Below are 12,500 nucleotides of genomic sequence, written 5' to 3' on the forward strand. Positions count from 1 at the left end.
GTACTCAAAACAAGGCTCGACCCTAAACCGCGCAAAGTACGAAAGGAACCGCGCGGTAGGGGCTCGAGACAAAGCTCGGCCCTAAACCGCGCCAAGTACGGAAGGAACGGCGCGGAGAGGGCTCGAGACAAAGCTCGACCCTAAACCGCGCCAAGTACGGAGGGAACAGCGCGGCTAAGGGCTCGAAACAAACCCTAAACCGCGCCAAGTACGGAGGGAACAGCGCGGCTAAGGGCTCGAAACAAACCCTAAACCGCGCCAAGTACGGAAGGAACGGCGCGGAGAGGGCTCGAGACAAAGCTCGACCCTAAACCGCGCCAAGTACGGAGGGAACAGCGCGGCTAAGGGCTCGAAACAAACCCTGAACCGCGCCAAGTACGAAAGGAACGGCGCGCAGTAGGGGTTTAAAACAAAGCTGGTCCCAAAACCGCGCCAAGTACGAAAGGAACAGCGCGGTCGAGACTCGGAAGAAAAAGCTTTCAAAGTGTCGTAGCACGATGCACACTGCTGTTCGTGTGGAACAAACGTGACTACCGTGCTGTACGGTGGAGTTCTGTGCGCAAAAGCGGCGGGTGTGTTTCTAAGCACCACAGCGTTGTGTCAAAAAAGAGGTGCCTGAGAGAAACGCATGCGACTGCCGTGCTTTGCGGCATAGCACCGTGCGCAAAAACGGTGCGCATGCAAGAGGTGTCAGAGCTAGCGAACTTTTGCCACGAGCAACAGGTCACTAAAAGCCTATAGATGACGGTGTTGGAGGAAAAGAAAAATATCGAGAAAGCACTGCGGTGTGCCGTGCGTAGGGACGGGCGCGCGTGCCACATGCCGCCGAAATATGGGTGTCGGAGAAAACAGAGTGCCGCGCGTAACGAGGGGCGCGCGTGTTACAGAGAGATATGCCCAAACGCATGAAAGTGTACGCAGGTGTCCTAAGGCAGTTTTTTTTTTTTTCCTCATTTTGATGTCGCCCCGGCTGACGTGGTTTTCGTTTTTCCGTGCCGCCCCGGCTGACGCGGTTTTCGTTTTTCCGTGCCGCCCCGGCTGACGCAGTTTTTGCGCCGCCCCGGCTGACGCGGTTTTCGCGCCGCCCCGGCTGACGCGGTTCCGACTTTGCACTTTTTGGCTCACCCCGGCTGGCGGCCCACTCACTCGATCGCCAGGTCTGTTTGCCCCGGTGGTTCCACCGCCAGGCTTAAGCGCGAACTTTTTTTGTTTGTTTTCTTTTGATTAAGCGCAAGCTTTTTTCTTTGTTTTCTTTTGATTAAGCGCGGGCTTTTTTCTTTGTTTTTTTTGCATTCGCCCCGGCAGACGCGGTTTTTGCGCCGCCCCGGCTGACGCGGTTTTTGCCGCCCCGGCTGACGCAGTTCGGACTTAGCACTTTTCGGCTGTGCCTGGCTGGCGGCCCACTCACTCGATCGCCATGTCTGTTTGCCACAGTTTTCCCGGTGGTGCCGCACCCGGGCTCGCCCCGGCTGACGCGGTTTCGTGCCGCCCCGGCAGACGCGGTTTTCGCGCCGCCCCGGCTGACGCGGTTTCGTGCCGCCCCGGCAGACGCGGTTTTTTGCCGCCCCGGCTGACGCAGTTCGGACTTGGCACTTTTTGGCTGAGCCTTGCTGGCGGCCCACTCACTCGATCGCCATGTCTGTTTGCCACAGTTTTCCCGGTGGTGCCGCACCCGGGCTCGCCCCGGCAGACGCGTTTTTTTTTTCTTTCGCCCCGGCTGACGCAGTTTTCGCGCCGCCCCGGCAGACGCGGTTTTCGCGCCGCCCCGGCAGACGCGGTTTTTTGCGCCGCCCCGGCTGACGCAGTTCGGACTTGGCACTTTTTGGCTGAGCCTGGCTGGCGGCCCACTCACTCGATCGCCATGTCTGTTTGCCACAGTTTTCCCGGTGGTGCCGCACCCGGGCTCGCCCCGGCTGACGCAGTTTTCGCGCCGCCCCGGCTGACGCGGTTTCGTGCCGCCCCGGCAGACGCGGTTTTTTGCGCCGCCCCGGCTGACGCGGTTTTTTGCCGCCCCGGCTGACGCAGTTCGGACTTGGCACTTTTCGGCTGTGCCTGGCTGGCGGCCCACTCACTCGATCGCCATGTCTGTTTGCCACAGTTTTCCCGGTGGTGCCGCACCCGGGCTCGCCCCGGCAGACGCGTTTTTTTTTTTTTCTTTCGCCCCGGCTGACGCAGTTTTCGCGCCGCCCCGGCTGACGCGGTTTCGTGCCGCCCCGGCAGACGCGGTTTTTTGCGCCGCCCCGGCTGACGCGGTTTTTGCCGCCCCGGCTGACGCAGTTCGGACTTAGCACTTTTTGGCTGAGCCTGGCTGGTGGCCCACTCACTCGATCGCCATGTCTGTTAGCCACAGTTTTCCCGGTGGTGCCGCACCCGGGCTCGCCCCGGCTGACGCAGTTTTCGCGCCGCCCCGGCTGACGCGGTTTCGTGCCGCCCCGGCAGACGCGGTTTTCGCGCCGCCCCGGCTGACGCGGTTTTTGCCGCCCCGGCTGACGCAGTTCGGACTTAGCACTTTTCGGCTGTGCCTGGCTGGCGGCCCACTCACTCGATCGCCATGTCTGTTTGCCACAGTTTTCCCGGTGGTGCCGCACCCGGGCTCGCCCCGGCTGACGCAGTTTTCGCGCCGCCCCGGCTGACGCGGTTTCGTGCCGCCCCGGCAGACGCGGTTTTCGCGCCGCCCCGGCTGACGCGGTTTCGTGCCGCCCCGGCAGACGCGGTTTTTTGCCGCCCCAGCTGACGCAGTTCGGACTTAGCACTTTTTGGCTGAGCCTTGCTGGCGACCCACTCACTCGATCGCCATGTCTGTTTGCCACAGTTTTCCCGGTGGTGCCGCACCCGGGCTCGCCCCGGCAGACGCGTTTTTTTTTTTCTTTCGCCCCGGCTGACGCAGTTTTCGCGCCGCCCCGGCAGACGCGGTTTTCGCGCCGCCCCGGCAGACGCGGTTTTTTGCGCCGCCCCGGCTGACGCGGTTTTTTGCCGCCCCGGCTGACGCAGTTCGGACTTGGCACTTTTTGGCTGAGCCTGGCTGGCGGCCCACTCACTCGATCGCCATGTCTGTTTGCCACAGTTTTCCCGGTGGTGCCGCACCCGGGCTCGCCCCGGCTGACGCAGTTTTCGCGCCGCCCCGGCTGACGCGGTTTCGTGCCGCCCCGGCAGACGCGGTTTTTTGCGCCGCCCCGGCTGACGCGGTTTTTTGCCGCCCCGGCTGACACGGTTCGGACTTTGCACTTTTCGGCTGTGCCTGGCTGGCGGCCCACTCACTCGATCGCCATGTCTGTTTGCCACAGTTTTCCCGGTGGTGCCGCACCCGGGCTCGCCCCGGCAGACGCGTTTTTTTTTTTTTTTCTTTCGCCCCGGCTGACGCAGTTTTCGCGCCGCCCCGGCTGACGCGGTTTCGTGCCGCCCCGGCAGACGCGGTTTTTTGCGCCGCCCCGGCTGACGTGGTTTTTGCCGCCCCGGCTGACGCAGTTCGGACTTTGCACTTTTTGGCTGAGCCTGGCTGGCGGCCCACTCACTCGATCGCCATGTCTGTTTGCCACAGTTTTCCCGGTGGTGCCGCACCCGGGCTCGCCCCGGCAGACGCGTTTTTTTTTTTCCTTCGCCCCGGCAGACGTGGTTCCCCCCCCCCCCTCCGTCTTTCTTTTTGTTTTTTTTTTTCGCCGCGGCTGAAGTGGATTTTTCGGTGCCTCGACGCCCCGGTAGTCGCGGTTTTTCCGTTTCCGCACGGCCCCGGCTGACGCTGCTCGGTCACAGTCGCCTTTTGTGGTGATTGCAGACTTCTTGAGCGCGGGTGTTTTTTTTTTTTGTTGTTGTTGTTGTTTTATTACGCATTCGCTCCAGCAGACGCTGTTTAGACTTTTTGTTTCCTCTTTTATCCTGCGACGAGGTGACGAGGTTTATTCGGTGCCCCGCCGCCCCGGCTGAAGTGATTTTTCCTGTCCCGTGCCGCCCCGGCTGACGCGGTTGGGACTTCGCGTTTGTTCGGCCGCCACGGGTTTTGGCGCACTCGCTCGGTTGCTTGTTGTTGCCACTTGTTGCGAACCCAGGTTTCTTGAGCGAGCGCGGGCGTTTTTTCTTCCTTTCTTTCTTTGTTCTATGTGTTAGCGAATCGGCCTTTAATATCACACGAGGACTCACAACCAACAATTTTCAGTTTGAAGTGTAAAAAATCTGCAGGTGTTGACGTAACTGACTTGCCCCGTACCCTTGAGTACATCCATGAAGTTCTCGTAGTACTACTAAATCGCATTATTCCAAGTGGAGAAATTCCCATAAACTTGCAAACCTCTACACGAAAATCGGTGCGCGTGATAAAGTTGAAAATTATCGTCCGATATCAAATGTGCCTTCTATAACACAAATTCTAGGAAAAAAAAAAAAAAAACACTTGTTCGCCGTTTTCTGCGCCGTGACTGGCAGCACTCCGGCGAAGCGAAACGGGGTCGATTCGAGCACGATATCGGCGTCTTTCGACGTGCTCGCCGGCGACCGTCGCACGAGTACGTCGCACGAGCGCGTCTGCCGGGGCGCCGTTTGCGAAGCCGACGCAAAAGTGGGAACCGCCGCTCGGATGATCGCCGCTTTCGGCAGAGTGAGTGTTGGCACTCCGGGGAAGCGAAACAGCGTGAATGCGCCCACGAAATCGGCGTATTTTGAAGTGCCCGCCGGCGACCGTCGCACGAGTACGGTAAACCGCGTCAGCCGGGGCGTAGTTCGGGACGCCGACGAAAAAGTGGGAAGCGCAACTCGGATCTTCGCCGTTTTTGCAGGAGTGAGTGGCGGCCCTCCTGCGAGACCAAGAAGCATCGATTCGTGCACGAATTCGGCGCCTTTCGACGTGATCGCCGGCGACCGTCGCTCGAGTAGGGCAAACCGCGTCTGCCGGGGCGGGCTTCGGGACGCCGATGCGAAAGTGGGAAACGCTGCTCGGATGTTCGCCGTTTTTGGCCGAGTGAGTGCTGGCACACGGGCGAAGCCAAACGGGGCCGATTACGGCACGATATCGGCGTCTTTCGACGTGCCCGCCGGCGACCGTCGCACGAGTACGGTAAACCGCGTCAGCCCGGGCGGAGTTCGGGACGCCGATGCGAAAGTGGAGAACGCCGCTCGGATCTTCGCCGTTTTTGGAGGAGTGAGTGGCGGCACTCCGGAGAAGCCAAGGAGCGCCAATTAGCGCACGATATCGGCGTCTTTCGACGCGCTCGCCGGCGACCGTCGCACGAGTAGGGCAAACCGCGTCTGCCGGGGCGGGGTTTACGACGCCGACGCAAAAGTGGGAACCGCCGCTCGGATGTTGGCCGTTTTTGGCAGAGTGAGTGCTGGCACTCCGGCGACGCGAAAGAGCGCGAATGCGCCCACGAAAGTGGCGTATTTGGACGTGCGTGACGGCGACCGCTGCAGGAGTACGAAAAACCACGTCAGCCGGGGCGAGCGACACACGGCGGTCTGGGTGCTTATCGCTGCTATTATAGGGGCACCCCGGCAGACGCAGAAAAAAAAAAAAAATTTTCGACCTTCTTTTTTGCTGGTCGAGCTCGGGTAACCCAGGTCGCAATGGGAGCCGCGCACGAAAGCGGCGTCGCGAGACGCGTTCGCGGTCGCTAGTCGCACGAGCTCGGCAACCGCGTCAGCCGGCGCGGAGTTCGGGATGCCGACGGCTAAGTGGGTACCGCTGCTCGGATGTTCGCCGTTTTTGGCCGAGTGAGTGCTGGCACTCCGGTGAAGCCAAGGAGCGCCAATTCGTGCACGATATCGGCGTCTTTCGACGTGCCCGCCGGCCACCGCCGCACGAGTACGGCAAACCGCGTCTGCCGGGGCGGGGTTCGCGACGCGTACGCAATAGTGGGAACCGTCGCTCGGATGTTCGTCGTCTTTGGCCGAGCGAGTGCTGGCACTCCGGCGAAGCGAAACGGGGCCGATTCGGGCACGATATCGGCGTATTTCGACGTGCTCGCCGGCGACCGTCGCACGAGTACGGCAAAGCGCGTCTGCCGGGGCGAGGTTTGCGACGCCGACGAAAAAGTGGGAAGCGCCGCTCGGATCTTCGCCGTTTTTGCAGGAGTGAGTGGCGGCCCTCCTGCGAGACCAAGAAGCATCGACTCGCGCACGATATCGGTGTCTTTCGACGTGCCCGCCGGCCACCGCCGCACGAGTACGGCAAACCGCGTATGCCGGGGCGGGGTTGGCGACGCCGACGCAAAAGTGGGAACCGCCACTAGGATGTTCGCCGTTTTTGGCAGAGTGAGTGCTGGCACTCCGGCGAAGCGAAAGAGCGCGAATGCGCCCACGAAAGTGGCGTGTTTGGACGTGCTTGACGACGACCACCGCAGGAAAACGAAAAACCACGTCAGCCGGGGCGAGCGACCCATGGCGGTCTGGGTGCTTATCGCTGCTATTATAGGGGCACCCCGGCAGACGCAAAAAAAAAAAAAAAAATTTTTTTCGACATTCTTTTTTGCTCGTCGACCTCGGGTGACCCAGGTCGCAGTGGGAGCCGCGCACGAAAGCGGCGTCGCGAGACGGCTTCGCGGTCGCTAGTCGCACGAGCTCGGCAACCGCGTCTGCCGGGGCGGAGTTCGGGACGCCGACGGCTAAGTGGGAACCGCCGCTCGGATGTTCGCCGTTTGTGGCCGAGTGAGTGCTGGCACTCCGGCGAAGCCAAACGGGGCCGATTCCGGCACGATATCGGCGTCTTTCTACGTGCTCGCCGGCGACCGTCGCACGAGTACGGCAAAGTGCGTCTGCCGGGGCGGGGTTTGCGACGCGTACGCAATAGTGAGAACCGTCGCTCGGATGTTCGTCGTCTTTCGCCGAGCCAGTGCTGGCAATCCGGCGAAGCCGAACGGAGCCGATTCGGGCACGATATCGGCGTCTTTCCACGTGCTCGCCGGCGACCGTCGCACGAGTACGGTAAACCGCGTCAGCCGGGGCGGAGTTCGGGACGCCGATGCGAAAGTGGGAAGCGCCGCTCGGATCTTCGCCGTTTTTGGAGGAGTCAGTGGCGGCACTCCGGTGAAGCCAAGGTGCGCCAATTCGCGCACGATATCGGCGTCTTTCGACGTGCCCGCCGGCCACCGTCGCACGAGTACGGCAAACCTCGTCTGCCGGGGCGGGGTTTGCGACGCCGACGCAAAAGTGGGAACCGCCGCTCGGATGTTCGCCGTTTTTGGCAGAGTGAGTGCTGGCACTCCGGCGAAGCGAAAGAGCGCGAATGCGCCCACGAAAGTGGCGTGTTTGGACGTGCTTGACGACGACCACCGCAGGAAAACGAAAAACCACGTCAGCCGGGGCGAGCGACCCATGGCGGTCTGGGTGCTTATCGCTGCTATTATAGGGGCACCCCGGCAGACGCAAAAAAAAAAAAAAATTTTTTTCGACATTCTTTTTTGCTCGTCGACCTCGGGTGACCCAGGTCGCAGTGGGAGCCGCGCACGAAAGCGGCGTCGCGAGACGGCTTCGCGGTCGCTAGTCGCACGAGCTCGGCAACCGCGTCTGCCGGGGCGGAGTTCGGGACGCCGACGGCTAAGTGGGAACCGCCGCTCGGATGTTCGCCGTTTGTGGCCGAGTGAGTGCTGGCACTCCGGCGAAGCCAAACGGGGCCGATTCCGGCACGATATCGGCGTCTTTCTACGAGCTCGCCGGCGACCGTCGCACGAGTACGGCAAAGTGCGTCTGCCGGGGCGGGGTTTGCGACGCGTACGCAATAGTGAGAACCGTCGCTCGGATGTTCGTCGTCTTTCGCCGAGCCAGTGCTGGCACTCCGGCGAAGCCGAACGGAGCCGATTCGGGCACGATATCGGCGTCTTTCCACGTGCTCGCCGGCGACCGTCGCACGAGTACGGTAAACCGCGTCAGCCGGGGCGGAGTTCGGGACGCCGATGCGAAAGTGGGAAGCGCCGCTCGGATCTTCGCCGTTTTTGGAGGAGTCAGTGGCGGCACTCCGGTGAAGCCAAGGTGCGCCAATTCGCGCACGATATCGGCGTCTTTCGACGTGCCCGCCGGCCACCGTCGCACGAGTACGGCAAACCTCGTCTGCCGGGGCGGGGTTTGCGACGCCGACGCAAAAGTGGGAACCGCCGCTCGGATGTTCGCCGTTTTTGGCAGAGTGAGTGCTGGCACTCCGGCGAAGCGAAAGAGCGTGAATGCGCCCACGAAAGTAGCGTATTTGGACGTGCTTGACGGCGACCGCCGCAGGAGTACGAAAAACCACGTCAGCCGGGGCGAGCGACCCACGGCGGTCTGGGTGCTTATCGCTGCTATTATAGGGGCACCCCGGCAGACGCAGAAAGAAAAAAAAAAATGGGGACATGGCGTGCGTCACCGTGCGGCTTCGCAGCGTTGCCGAAGTCGCCGAGCCCTTCGACTGAGCCGAACGGCGGACAGGGAACGTTGGTCGGCCGTTCTAACCTGTCGGTGCCACGCCGAGACGTCGTTAAGGAAAACCGCGTCGTGGGCCTCTACGACGCCGTCGAGTCGTTGTACGTTTGGTGTCCAGCGTGTCGGCGGCGAGTAGCGGACACGTCGTTCACGACTTCGGTCTTTCGCAGTCGACGCGAACTTGCGGAGAGTCGTGGTGCCTCACGTTTTCGGCAGAAACCGCGGCGGAATTTTCCCGTGCGTGCGCGCACGACCTCGGTGCTGTGCCGTCAGCGTAGTGTTGCACAAACTCGTGGCCTACCCAAGGTGCGGTACGTTTGCGGCCGTATCCTCGGTGGGAATTTCGTGAGTAGGGTCGCAAATTCTACGACCTCGGCGGGTTTGAGAGCGACGTAGACTTGTGGCACGCTCAACATGCCACACGTTTCGGGGCACACCCGCGGTGAAATTTTCTCGAGTACGCTCGTATTAGGGCCCAAGGAGGTCTGGGTACTTATCGCTGCTATTATGTGGGGGTTCTCGTGAGCGGCGTACGCGAAAGCGACCGGGTGTCTGATATGCGGCGGGCTTCGGCCTCGTCAAGCGTGTCCTCGGGTCTGCTCCAGGGGAATCCACGGCAGTCGTCTGCAGCCTCATCCGCTTGATGCGTTAGGGGCTGGTTGTCGGACGGTGCCGTTGTACCACGATATCGAGGTGTGTTCCGTGTCGTCCTCGGGCGATTCAGATGCGAAAGCGCCGAAGACGCGGGCGTGACCCGTCGTCTGGCGGCTTTGCAGTCTCGGCTCCGTTGCTAGTTCCGGCCGGTCCACCGACAGTGCAGCGGGCTTGGGCAACCCGCACGGCGCGACCGAGTCGATGCAACGAAAAAGAGCGAGCATGAACGTGCTTCTTGCCGCACGGCTCCCACTCGTCTTTCGGGAAGGTTGTGCCGTAGCGAGCTCGAACGCCGTCATCTCGGAGTGCAAAATAAGCGTGTTGGGGCGCCTGAAGGTGGCCTCCGCCGCACACAGACTGCGTCCGGCCCGCCGAGGGCGAGGACGGACGCGCAGTCGAACGATTACCTGGTTGATCCTGCCAGTAATCATATGCTTGTCTCAAAGATTAAGCCATGCATGTCTAAGTACATGCCGAAATAAGGCGAAACCGCGAATGGCTCATTAAATCAGTTATGGTTCCTTAGATCGTTTCTTCCTACTTGGATAACTGTGGCAATTCTAGAGCTAATACATGCAGTGAGCCTGGAGCCCTTTGGGTAACGGGTGCTTTTATTAGACCAAGATCGATCGGGTTTCGGCCCGTATTGTGTGGTGACTCTGGATAACTTTGTGCTGATCGCATGGCCACGAGCCGGCGACGTTTCTTTCAAGTGTCTGCCTTATCAACTTTCGATGGTAGGTTACTTGCTTACCATGGTTGTTACGGGTAACGGAGAATCAGGGTTCGATTCCGGAGAGGGAGCCTGAGAAACGGCTACCACATCCAAGGAAGGCAGCAGGCGCGCAAATTACCCACTCCCGGCACGGGGAGGTAGTGACGAAAAATAACAATACGGGACTCTTTTGAGGCCCCGTAATTGAAATGAGTACACTCTAAATCCTTTAACGAGGATCAATTGGAGGGCAAGTCTGGTGCCAGCAGCCGCGGTAATTCCAGCTCCAATAGCGTATACTAAAGCTGCTGCGGTTAAAAAGCTCGTAGTTGGATCTCAGTTCCAGACGAGTAGTGCATCTACCCGATGCGACGGCTCGGACTGAACATCATGCCGGTTCTTTCTTGGTGCACTTCATTGTGTGCCTCGAGATGGCCGGTGCTTTTACTTTGAAAAAATTAGAGTGCTCAACGCAGGCGAGTCGCCTGAATAAACTTGCATGGAATAATAGAACAAGACCTCGTTTCTGTTCTGTTGGTTTTTGGAATACGAGGTAATGATTAAGAGGGACGGACGGGGGCATTCGTATTGCGGCGCTAGAGGTGAAATTCTTGGACCGTCGCAAGACGAACTACTGCGAAAGCATTTGCCAAGAATGTTTTCATTGATCAAGAACGAAAGTCAGAGGTTCGAAGGCGATCAGATACCGCCCTAGTTCTGACCATAAACGATGCCAACCAGCGATCCGCCTGAGTTACTCAAATGACTCGGCGGGCAGCTTCCGGGAAACCAAAGTATTTGGGTTCCGGGGGAAGTATGGTTGCAAAGCTGAAACTTAAAGGAATTGACGGAAGGGCACCACCAGGAGTGGAGCCTGCGGCTTAATTTGACTCAACACGGGAAAACTTACCCGGCCCGGACACTGGGAGGATTGACAGATTGAGAGCTCTTTCTTGATTCGGTGGATGGTGGTGCATGGCCGTTCTTAGTTGGTGGAGCGATTTGTCTGGTTAATTCCGATAACGAACGAGACTCTAGCCTATTAAATAGGTGCGGGGTTCCCAGCACCTTACAACCTTCTTAGAGGGACAAGCGGCTCCTAGCCGCACGAAACAGAGCAATAACAGGTCTGTGATGCCCTTAGATGTCCGGGGCCGCACGCGCGCTACACTGAAGGAAGCAGCGTGTCTTTATCCCTGTCTGAAAAGACTGGGTAACCCGTGGAACTTCTTTCGTGATTGGGATAGGGGCTTGCAATTGTTCCCCTTGAACGAGGAATTCCCAGTAAGCGCGAGTCATAAGCTCGCGTTGATTACGTCCCTGCCCTTTGTACACACCGCCCGTCGCTACTACCGATTGAATGATTTAGTGAGGTCTTCGGACCGATGTCCGGCGCGGCCTTTCGGTTGCGCCGGTCTGTTGGAAAGATGACCAAACTTGATCATTTAGAGGAAGTAAAAGTCGTAACAAGGTTTCCGTAGGTGAACCTGCGGAAGGATCATTAACGGATTGTGAAGGGTGAGCGCCTCAGCTGCGTCTGCGCCCGACACTTTCTGCCGCTGACCCCGTTTGGACGCGGGGTCGGCTTTTCCCCACGGGGCTGCCTGAATGTGGAGCGGCACCCCGTGACAAATTGTTGCGCCCAGCGGACGCCAACACCGCGACCTTGGACGGTCGGCCAGGTGGCGGACGCGGGTACAAACGGCGCAACGCACTCATAGGTCGGCTTTCGACCCGCCACTGCACCGTGGCTCGAAGCGCTCGAAATGCGCGACCCGACCGCTGCGGGACCGCCTAGTACTGTAAACAGGAGCGGCGGAGCGCGAACGGCGAGTCGTGGTTACGTCGGTAGAAGGCGAGGCTGCGCGTTCCCGAAACGCCAGCCGAGTGCCCTCCCGACCGTTCGAGCGTGCAAGAACGAGACCCGACAATCGCGCGGCGACTGCCAAGTACGAGAGGAACGGCACAAGCGTCGGCGGTCGGTCAAGGAACTGGCGATGTGACGGGTCCGCTGTGCACCAGTGCATACCGTCCCGCCGTCCGCGGCAAGCGCCTCCGCGTCCTCGGGTGACGGAGGCTGCCGGTCGGTTCTTGCAGGCGAGGGATCTCGCTGGCACCGGTTCGCGTTGACGCGCGGCCGGTCATGGCACGGCGATGCGACGGCCGAGGTGCGCAGTACTCGATGGAGGAACCGCACGCTCCGATGACCGTCCCGCCCTCCGCGGCGTATGCGTACCGACCGTAATGGTTGCAGCAGCGCCGGCCGGCTTTTGAATTCGCCACACGAAACACGGTGCGAGATCGCGGTTAGGGGAGCGTCGACGTTGCCAGGCGTTTTGCTTGCTGCCGAGGGAAAGGCGGCACGGCCACGTCGCGCTCGTCGCGATTAGCGGGTCTGCGCGCTTTGGGAAGGTGCCGCAACGACTTGCCGAAAGAGGAAGCACGGAAGAACGAGGGACTTGGACGTCCCGACAATTGAACGCACTTGCGGCCAGGCCCTTGCTGGCTTCGTTCTTCCGCCTCGAGTAGGCTCGTACGCGGCTCCGGCGCCGAAAGTGGTCCTTGGCACCGACTTCGGTGGACGTGGGAAGTGCCGCGCAAGTACGGCGCGCCTGGCTCCACCTGTTGGCTAAAGTAGGCAGCCGGATCGGCATTTTGGTGTGCGGTGGCAAACCGTGGATGCGAAAAAAGCTTGTGCGATTTCGTGGAACAAAAAGCGGGGGTCCCCCTTTTTATGCGGAGGAGACCGACCCGCCCG

General features: G+C 60.4%; 1 non-coding gene across 1 annotated transcript; it reads left to right on the plus strand.

Moving 5' to 3' along the window:
- The first annotated feature begins 9,431 nt into the window (after nucleotides 1-9,431).
- On the plus strand, nucleotides 9,432-11,246 carry LOC142791674 (small subunit ribosomal RNA). The gene has a single exon (XR_012890371.1). It is a non-coding gene; the product is annotated as a small subunit ribosomal RNA (ribosomal RNA).
- Nucleotides 11,247-12,500: the final 1,254 nt, after the last annotated feature.

The sequence above is a fragment of the Rhipicephalus microplus genome, unplaced genomic scaffold (genome assembly GCF_043290135.1).
Source record: "Rhipicephalus microplus isolate Deutch F79 unplaced genomic scaffold, USDA_Rmic scaffold_181, whole genome shotgun sequence".
Lineage (NCBI taxonomy): Eukaryota > Metazoa > Arthropoda > Arachnida > Ixodida > Ixodidae > Rhipicephalus > Rhipicephalus microplus.